At 40.8% G+C, this 9,574-nt stretch overlaps 1 protein-coding gene across 1 annotated transcript in view; it reads right to left on the bottom strand.

The window, feature by feature from the left end:
• The window catches only part of gtf2h3 (general transcription factor IIH, polypeptide 3), a 75,123-nt gene that overhangs the window by 17,992 nt on the left and 47,557 nt on the right, over window positions 1–9,574 (bottom strand). The window lies entirely within an intron of this gene.

Here is a 9,574-nt window from a genome sequence, read left to right as displayed (position 1 = left end):
CAAGGATGCTGCCAAGATATCTGTTAAGGCCCCAGCTATTTCCTCTCTTGCTTCCCTCAGCAACCTGGGAGAGATCCCATCCGGACGAGGGGACTTGTCCACCCCAATGCCTTTTAGAATACCCAACATTCCCCCCTCCTTATGCCGACTTGATCTAGAGTAATCAAACATCTATCCCTAACCCCAACATCCATCATGTCCCTCTCCTCAGTGAATACCAACGCAAAGTACTCATTAAGAATCTCACTCATTTTCTCTGACTCCTCGCATAATTTAAGGAGGGCCAACCTTTTCTCTAGTTACCCTCTTGCTCCTTATGTACGAATAAAAGGCTTTGGGATTTTCCTTAACCCTGTTTGCTAAAGATATTTCATGACCCCTTTTAGCCCTCTTAATTCCTCGTTTCAGATTGGTCCTACTTTCCTGATATTCTTCCAAAGCTTCGTCTGTGTTCAGTTGCCTAGACCTTATGCATGCTTCCTTTTTCCTCTTTGCTAGTCTTACAATTTCACCTGTCATCCATGGTTCCCTAATCTTGCCCTTTCTATCCCTCATTTTCACAGGGACAGGTCTATCCTGCACTCTAATCAACCTCTCTTTAAAAGCCTCCCACATATCAAATGTGGATTTACCCTCAAACAGCTGCTCCCAATCCACGTTTCCCAGCTCCTGCCGAATTTTGCTATAGTTGGCCTTTCCCCAATTTAGCACTCTTCCTTTAGGACCACTCTCGTCTTTTTTACAATACTTACGGAATTGTGATCACTATTCCCAAAGTAATCCCCTACTGAAACTTCAACCACCTGGCCGGACTCATTCCCCAACACCAGGTCCAGTATGGCCCCTTCCCGAGTTGGACTATTTACATACTGCTCTATAAAACCCTCCTGGATGCTCCTTACAAATTCTGCTCCATCTAAACCCCTAACACTAAGTGAATCCCAGTCAAATGTTGGGAAAATTAAAATCTCCCATCACCACCACCCTGTTGCTCCTACATCTTTCCATAATCTGTCTACATATTTGTACCTCTATCTCATGCTCGCTGTTGGGAGGCCTGTAGTACAGCCCCAACATTGTTACCGCACCCTTCCTATTTCTGAGCTCTGCCCATATTGCCTGTCAGCATTTAAAGATGTTAAAGCACAAAACAGGAACTTCAGTGAAATAAGTTTAAACAAAAATGGTCAATGAATCAAGAGGGCTAAATTACAGATATGACCAAAAACCTGATCAAAGAAGATAAATGTTGAAAGGGAGACTCTCGGTGGAAGGAAGTCAAGAATGAGATGATTTCATATAGTGAACCTCAGGGTAAAAATAAAGCAAATTAAAGTTCCACCACTAATGGTTCTATAAAAAGGATAGAAGAGTTTCAAATCACAGGCTCAAAGGACTGCAGCAGACGATGGAAAGTTGGACAGAGATTTGAATATTTCAAATCCATTGGGTTGAAGGACAGTGTAGGTGACTGAGACTATGAGTGATTAACCAACAGAGCAAGATATGGAGAGCATAGATTTTGAACAAGTTTACAAATATTAGAGGATGAAGGAAATGATGCAGAAATGGAGTTTGGGATGTGTTTTTATGTTAAAAGTAGATGAATGACAGCTACTGTTATGGATGCTATAAAGGGTTTCAACAGCTGTTGTGAGGCTACAGCAGATTATGAGACTGAGACAGCAAGAGACAATGCTGCAGACCTGAAAGCAATGAACTTGAAATAAATCTGGAAATAGCACAATTCCCAGTTTCAAAGAAGCTGCAAAACTGGAACAACATCACCCACAAGACCAATAATTACTTCCTTAATGCATCGCAGAAGAGGCATGAAGAATAAGCAACAGATCCAATTACATCAAGAAATATAGGTACCACGTCCATTTAAATAAGCAGAACTATTAATTTTACTTGCATGCATGATCATACTAAAATGATCATACTGATCATACAAAATGCTTCAAATTCACATTCTGTACAGAATAAGTCAAAACATATACACAGCTATATAACTTGAGAATAGAGAAATACCTCATCACAACAGCATCGCACATCACAAGCTTGTGCAGTTAAATTGCATGGACATGGGCCAAGAGGGTGGTATTTTTGTTTTGGAATCAGCACCATGCTTTCTAAGGAAACACAAAGAATAAAGTTCAGTCATTTGCATGAAGTCCCTTACTGAGGAAGAGCAATGGCATGGTGCCAATCAGAATAGGACAGTACTACTTTAAATTACTAGTTTGTACTGAGTAAGCCAACCTTAACGAGCTAGGTGGCAAGGACACTGTCTCAGCAATCTCAGATTCAATGACTCCTGAAAATACACATGGAGTCCAACTAAAAGACTAGACCTTACAGCTGTGGGGATATCAGTCAGTTGCTCAAACTTCCGCCTGGATGGACATTTAAGCAAGGTACTAGACAGCAATAGTGCTTGTGAAACAAAATCCAACGAGTTTTTCCCACTCCAGCTCCTGGTTCATATGAGGAAAAGTTTGACCATGTCTATTAATGTCTGCCAATTTTAAACAACATTTTATAATAACGTTGGCAATTTCTGATATTAAGTAAATTGTACTGTTGAAAATAAAGCTCCCTCTTCAACCACTACATTGATTAATAACTCGTGAACTGAACGTGTTTACGATTTTTGCATTACAGCGCCTTAATTAATGGTAACTGATTTTTCATGTTATTAATACTTAAAAAGTTCAATTTAATACACATCTCTCACTAAATAGAAAGTACAACAACATACAGCACAAAAGATAGTAGGAACTGCAGATGCTGGAGAATCTGAGATAACAAAGGTGGAGAGCTGGATGAACACAGCAGGCCAAGCAGCATCACAGGAGCAGGAAGGCTGACGTTTCAAGCCTAGACCCTTCATCAGAAAGGTCCTTCAACATACAGCACAAATCCTTTTGACTTTATTTGTTAGGTCTGATTACTGAGACTGACTAGTCAACCTGCTCACAGTAATGTTGTATTTAAAATCGGGAACTATTGAATATTTTATACTAGCACAAATATCAATCTACAAAAGGTGACTAAGCTGAAAACAAAAGTATGTTACTGAATACAAAAGGATGTTACTGAATAATCCAGCTTCAAAGCCATACTCCAAGTTGGAGACTCACAATGAACTGTACAGGCCCTGAAACAGCAATATTGGATTTTGCTACCTGCCTTCATGTACCAATACTGTCCTTTTAGTCCTTTCAGCATTACTCACTTCATGGTTGCTTAAAAAAATTATTAAAATGGAACTTAAGATCATAGAGTACATAAAGTGATAATGCAGCCCGCACAAGAAAGAAACAAATAGAAAGGTGGAATTTTGAAATACTCAGTTGGTTAGGCAGCAACTGTGGAGAAACAGAGTTAATATTTCAGGTCTGTGATCTATCGTCGTTTGGCCCAACATGCTAGACTTCTCTTTGTAAGAGTTATGCAATTAGTCTCACTCCCTTGTCGTTTCCCTAAAACCCTTAACTATTTCTCTTCAAGTCTTTATCCAATTCCTTTCTTAAAGGTTACTAATGGATGTGGCAGTGAATCCCACAGCATAACAGTGCATTAAACAAAAAATTCTCAGCGTTCTGTTGATAATTATCTTCAATTTTTGCACTCTGGTTACTGACCTTCCAGCCAGTCCAATAGTTTAGCATCATATGCTTGTGCCCTCAAAACCCTGCTTGAGAGTGGCAAAGAATGACAACATCGGAAGCTAAGAAAAGCAGCTGTACAGCATTGGGCGTCCGCTGGCAAGCCTAGACAAGGTAAATGCATGTAGGGATATTCCCAACAATTGGACAGTCCAAAACCAAGAGTCACAGTCTAAAGATTCAGGGTAGGCTATTGAGGACTAAGATGAGGAGAAATTTCTTCACTTCAACAGTCAGGCCGTGGAATTCCCTGCCACTGAAAGCAATTGAGTTCAAAGCATTGAATGTTTTCAAGGAGGAGATATACATCTTTCTTAGAGCTAAAGGAATCAAAGGGTATAGCGTGAAAGTGGAAACGGCATACTGAGTTGGATGATCAGCAGTGATTATATTGAAATGGCAGAGCAGGCTCTAAGGCCGATGCTGCTCCTATGTTTAGGTTTCTAAAACAGAGTGCAGAATATGAAAGTATGTCAATGTGCTGGGACCACAATTTGCAGCAGAGTGAGCAAATAGGGGAAGAGAGAGCCCAGAGAGAGGAAAAAAGGTTAGGCAGACATAGGGATTGCTGATAGCAAGCCAGGGAAGAGAAGCTGAATAGGGAACAATAGGGACTATGAGTGGGTGAAAAATCAATTGGCTGTGCTGAAAGCAAACCATGGCATGACTGGTTCTGAAGTGTGGGTAAAAGATATGGAAGGTGGTGTTCATGGTGTAGAATTATTGAACTCAATATAGAGTTCTGAAGGCTGTAAAAGATCCTCAAGCAGAAGATAAGGTGGTGTTCCTCCAGACTGTGTTAAGCCTCACTGGGGCACTGCAGCAGACCAGAGACAGAAACATAGGTGTGGAAGCACAAGATTATCTGATATACCTTTGATAGTAAATACACATTGTTCTGCATAATCTTCATAAACTTCCTTCATTCTTTCATTAAAAAACATAATTTGGTTTCTCAGAATTAATTTGTCTTTAACTTAGCTACATTATATTGTTAGGTCTGCTTCACTTGAAATATTGTCCTCAAAAGTAAGCAGAATGACAATTAGTGGGAAACCAGAAATTGCCTCTCGTCTCCAGCGGGAAGAAAAAAGTGATCGTAAATCTATTTGGCTGTCTTCTGTATTTAAAAACAGTGAATAAAAGACAATATAATTCTTGCTGCTGATACAATCTACAAAGGCACACCTTAGAAAATAAGCAGGGGCAGAAAGCTATTATGGGAATCAGACTTGCAGGTTCTCATTGCTGTTGCTAATTTTTTAAAAATTCATTAGTAGGATATGGGTGTCTCTGGCTGGCCAGCACTTTTTGTCCATACTGAGTTGCTTTTGAGAAGATGGTAGTGAATTGTCTTCTTGAACCACTGCAGCCCATGTGCTGTTGGTAGATCCACAATGCCCTAAGGGAGGGAATTCCGGGACTTTGACCCAGTGACACTGAAGAAATAGTAATTTATTTCCAAGTTAGGATGGTGAGTAGCTTGTAGGGGAAGTTGCAGGTGGTGGTGTTTCCATGTATCTGCTATCCATGTCCTACTGGACAGAAGCGGTCCAGGGTTTGGAAGGTACTGTCTAAGGATCTTTGGTGAATTACTAGCCTCGGACCCACTCTCATAGCCACGGAGCTTCTGTGGCGCGTCTAGTTAAGTTTCTGGTCAATGGTAGCCCCCAGGATGTTGATAGGGTTGGGGGGATTCAGTGTTGGTAACACCAATGAATGTCAAGGGACGTTGGTTAGATTCTCTGACTGAAGATGGTCATTGCTTAGTATTTGTGTGGTGCAAATGTTACTTGCCACTTGTCAGCCCAAGCCTGGATATTGTTCAACTCTTGTTGCATTTGAACCTGAACTGCTTCAGTCTCTCAGGAGTTCACGGATGGTAGAAGGAAGGTCATTGATGAAGCAGCTGAAGATGGTTGGACCTTGGGCACTACCCTGGGGAACTCCTGCAGAGATGTCCTGGAGCTGAGATGACTGACCGCCAACAATCACAACTATCTATGTGCCAGGTATGACTCCAACCGATAGAGAGTTTGCCCCCGATACCCACTGATTCCAGTTTTGCTAGGGCTCCTTGATGCCACACATTCAGATGCAACCTTGATTTTATGAACTGTCACTCTCACCTCTGTAATTTGGCTATGTTGTCCATGTTTGATTAATTATTTATTGTCACACATACCTAAGTACAGTGAAAAGCTTTGTTTGCGAGCAGTACATAGTAATAGATCATAGTAAGCAAGGGCATACAGATCATAGGGTAAAAAAAACTTGAACAGAGTAAGACATACAGGTTACACTGCACAGGACATGTGCTAGAACGAAGACTGTAACAGGTCAGGAGCTGAGTGGCCCTGGGAGAACACAAACTGGGTGTCAGTGAATAGGTTGTTGCTGAGCAGGTGCTGCTTGATTGCACTATTGATGACGCTTTCCATCACTTGACCGATAATCGAACACATACTAATGGGGTAGTAATTAACTGGATTGGATTTGTGTACAAGATATACCTAGAAAATTTTCCACATTGATACCAGTGTTGTAACTGCACAAGAATAGCTTGGCTTGAATGCAGCAAGTTCTAAAGCACAAGTCTTCAGTACTATTGTCAGAATGTGGTCAAGGCCCATAGCCTTTGCAGTTCCAGAGTCTTGAGCCATTTCTTGACATCATGTGGAGTGAATCAAATTGGCTGAAGTACACTGGGATCCACTGGAAGAGGCTGAGATGGATCATCTACTCAGCACTTCTGGCTGAAGATTGCATCAAATGCTTCAGCTTTATCTTTTGCACTGATGTAGTGGGCTCTTCCATCATTGAGGACTGGGATATTTGTGGAGCCTCCTCCTCCAGTGAGTTGTTTATCATCCACCACCAATCACGACTGGATGTTGCAGCACTGCAGAGCTGAGATCTGATCCGTTGGTTGCGAGATTGCTTAGCTCTGCCTATCACTTGCTGTTTATGCCATTTAGCATACAAGTAGCCCTATTTGTGAGTTTTGCCAGGTTGACACACATTTTTAGGTAAACATGATGCTGCTCCTGGCATGCCCTCCTGCACTCTCCACTGAACTAGTGTTGATCCACTGGCACAATGGTAATGATTGAGTGGGGGATCTGCCAGGCCATGAGATTGCAGATTGTGGTGGAGTACAATTCTGCTACTGCTGATGGCCCTCAGCGACTCATGGATGCCAAGTCTTCAATTTCTAGATCCGTTCGAAGTCTAACCCCTTTCACACAATGACTATACACACAATGGTTTTAAGGGTATTCTCAATGTGAAGGCAGGACTTCATCTCCACAAGGACTGTGCAGCGGTTATTTACAAATACTATCATGGACAAATACATCTGCAGCTGGCACATTGGTACAGATGATGACAAGTATGTTTTTGCCTCTTGTCAGTTCCCTCACCATCAGCCAGGACACAACCAGCTCAATCAATAGTATTGCTGCTGAGCCACTCGAGGTGGTGAGCATTGAAATTCCCCATCCAGAGTACATTTTGCACCCTTGCCATACTCAGTGCATCCTTCAAGTGTTTTTCAACATGGAGGAGTACTGATTCATCAGTAAAGGGATGACAGTATGTGGTATCAGGAGGTTTCCTCGCCCATATTTAACCTGAAGCCATGACACTTCACTGGGTCTGGAGTCAATGTCAAGGACTTCCAGGGCAACTCCCTCTCAATCGTATCCCATAGTTCTATCACCTCTGCTGGTGGGACAGGACATTGTCTCCAAGGTATGATTCCGTGATATGATTACGTAAGGTGATTGCCTGACTAATCTGAGACAGCTGTAGCCCCAGATGTTAGTGAGGAGGACTTTTCACAGTTACAGGGCTGTTTCTGCTGTTTCCTATTCTAGTGCCTCAGACAATGCTAGGTGGTCCATCCAGTTTCACTTTCTTTGTTGAGACTTTGTAGCGATTGATAAAATGGGGTGACTTGCTGTGCCATTTTGGAGGGCAACTGACAGTCAGTCAATCACATTGCTGTGGGTTTGAAGTCACATGTAGGACTGACCAGGTGAGGTTGGCAGATTTCCTTCCCTGAAGGTCATTAGTGAGTCAGATGGGTTTTCATCAGTAGATTCTTAATTCCTGCCATGGTGTGATTTGAACCAGAGTCCCCAAAATGTAGCTGAGTTTCTGGATTAAAAGTCTAGGGATATACCACTAGGCCAGCACCTCCCATCTGATAGTTACAGCTCAGAATAGGTTTATAAGCAGTGAACAAGCACTTACCATTTACAATCCCATTAAGTGTTGAGTTCACGAACATCATAACTTGAACAAGCAGTGTTGCTGCAAGGTTGCCATCCAGACAAGCAGTCACACGGAGAGTTTCAACAATACACAGAGGTTCTGTGCAGCAATTGGTTTCGTTTAATAAATCCTCACAAGATACCAGTGACCGGTCTAGAGTCAACTGTACATTGACATTCATCTGTAATAAAATTAATTTCAAACTAGCATTTCAGCAGTTCAACATGAGATTGGAAAGATATTAGCTATCAGGAATGAGTAGTCAATAAAACAAAATAGAAAAATCACTAAATCATTTTCAGCACCATCTCATTTTTCAGCCTGTTGATTACACCACAGCTAACAATTAATAACTAACAGGGTAAGACATGAAACAACCCTAGATGGGACCTGCAATTGTTAGGGATCAGTAACATTTTTATTGAAATAAATTAAATTTGAAATCACAAGTAATCACCAGACTAAAGTTACAAGGTACCATGGTTTTAAACAAACAAGAAACTTGAATAACAAATGCCAACAAAGCAAAAAGCATGTTCTACCCATCACATACTCTAAAATCCATAATTAAAAAGAAGCAAACTTGAATTCATAGACAAACTACTGTCAAACACAAAACAAAATGCAGACACAAAAACAGATTCCATAAATTTTCTTAGCAACCCACCCAGATGTCAGTGATCACTGCAATTCTCAAAAACTCAATCTCTGGTCTTCATCATGAGGGATCCTCAAGGATACAACCTCTGATTCTCCTTCAACAGGGAACAGCAGGCACCAGGGTCAGATTCCATCACAATGAACACTTAAACTGTTAAATCACCCCCACTGATGGTATATCATTTTGCAGTCTGAAAATACCGTTTGGTTCTGCTGTGTCTACTCCTGCCTATGTAGCCAACCATAAACAGATAATTTGGTCTGATCTGCTTTAAGCAGACATGCTACTTTGATCTGATGATCTAAAAACAAAGTTAAATTGAAAATGCACCAAGATCGGCAAATACTTAGTTAAATTTGACCATGAAGAGACCTATTTTGTCTTGAACATCTTTCTAACAATCTTCATCCACAGAAGCCCAGCCATTTTCTCCAGGGTAGTGCTGTCAACACTGACATAGTCAAAAAGTGTTTAAGATGAAGGCAGCCATGTTGTTATGCAAAACACAAATGTCTCATAATGCAATAAGAGCTAGGAGCATCTGTACCCAATTCTACCAACATTCTACAGGTGATGATTAATTTATTGTTTATAAATTCTTTAACGGAATGTGGACATTGCTGACCAAGCTAGCACTTTATAAAATTTATTTTATTTCTATCAAAAAATTGTTTAAATCAAAAAGTCAGATTGCACTGCAAGTAGGTGAACCCGCAGAAGATAGTGCTCAATCAACTTATTCAATGTTTTTCAAGTTTAATATTCCAGAAATCTGGTTGAAGGAACTTTTATCACAAATAGAAAACTCCCAACAAAGTTTAAAACAACTACTAACCTCATCCTCATAAGTAGTCAGTAACCACTGGTCAGTGGAATTTGCCTTCACACAGTCAGATTGTGATGAATCTAAATGGAAAACAAATTGAAACTGAAGAAGTTCGTTTTGTCATCTTTTCCATGA

Source organism: Rhincodon typus, chromosome 24 (assembly GCF_021869965.1).
Source record: "Rhincodon typus isolate 14 chromosome 24, sRhiTyp1.1, whole genome shotgun sequence".
NCBI classification, from domain to species: domain Eukaryota; kingdom Metazoa; phylum Chordata; class Chondrichthyes; order Orectolobiformes; family Rhincodontidae; genus Rhincodon; species Rhincodon typus.
This window is presented reverse-complemented; position numbering and strand designations above follow the sequence as displayed.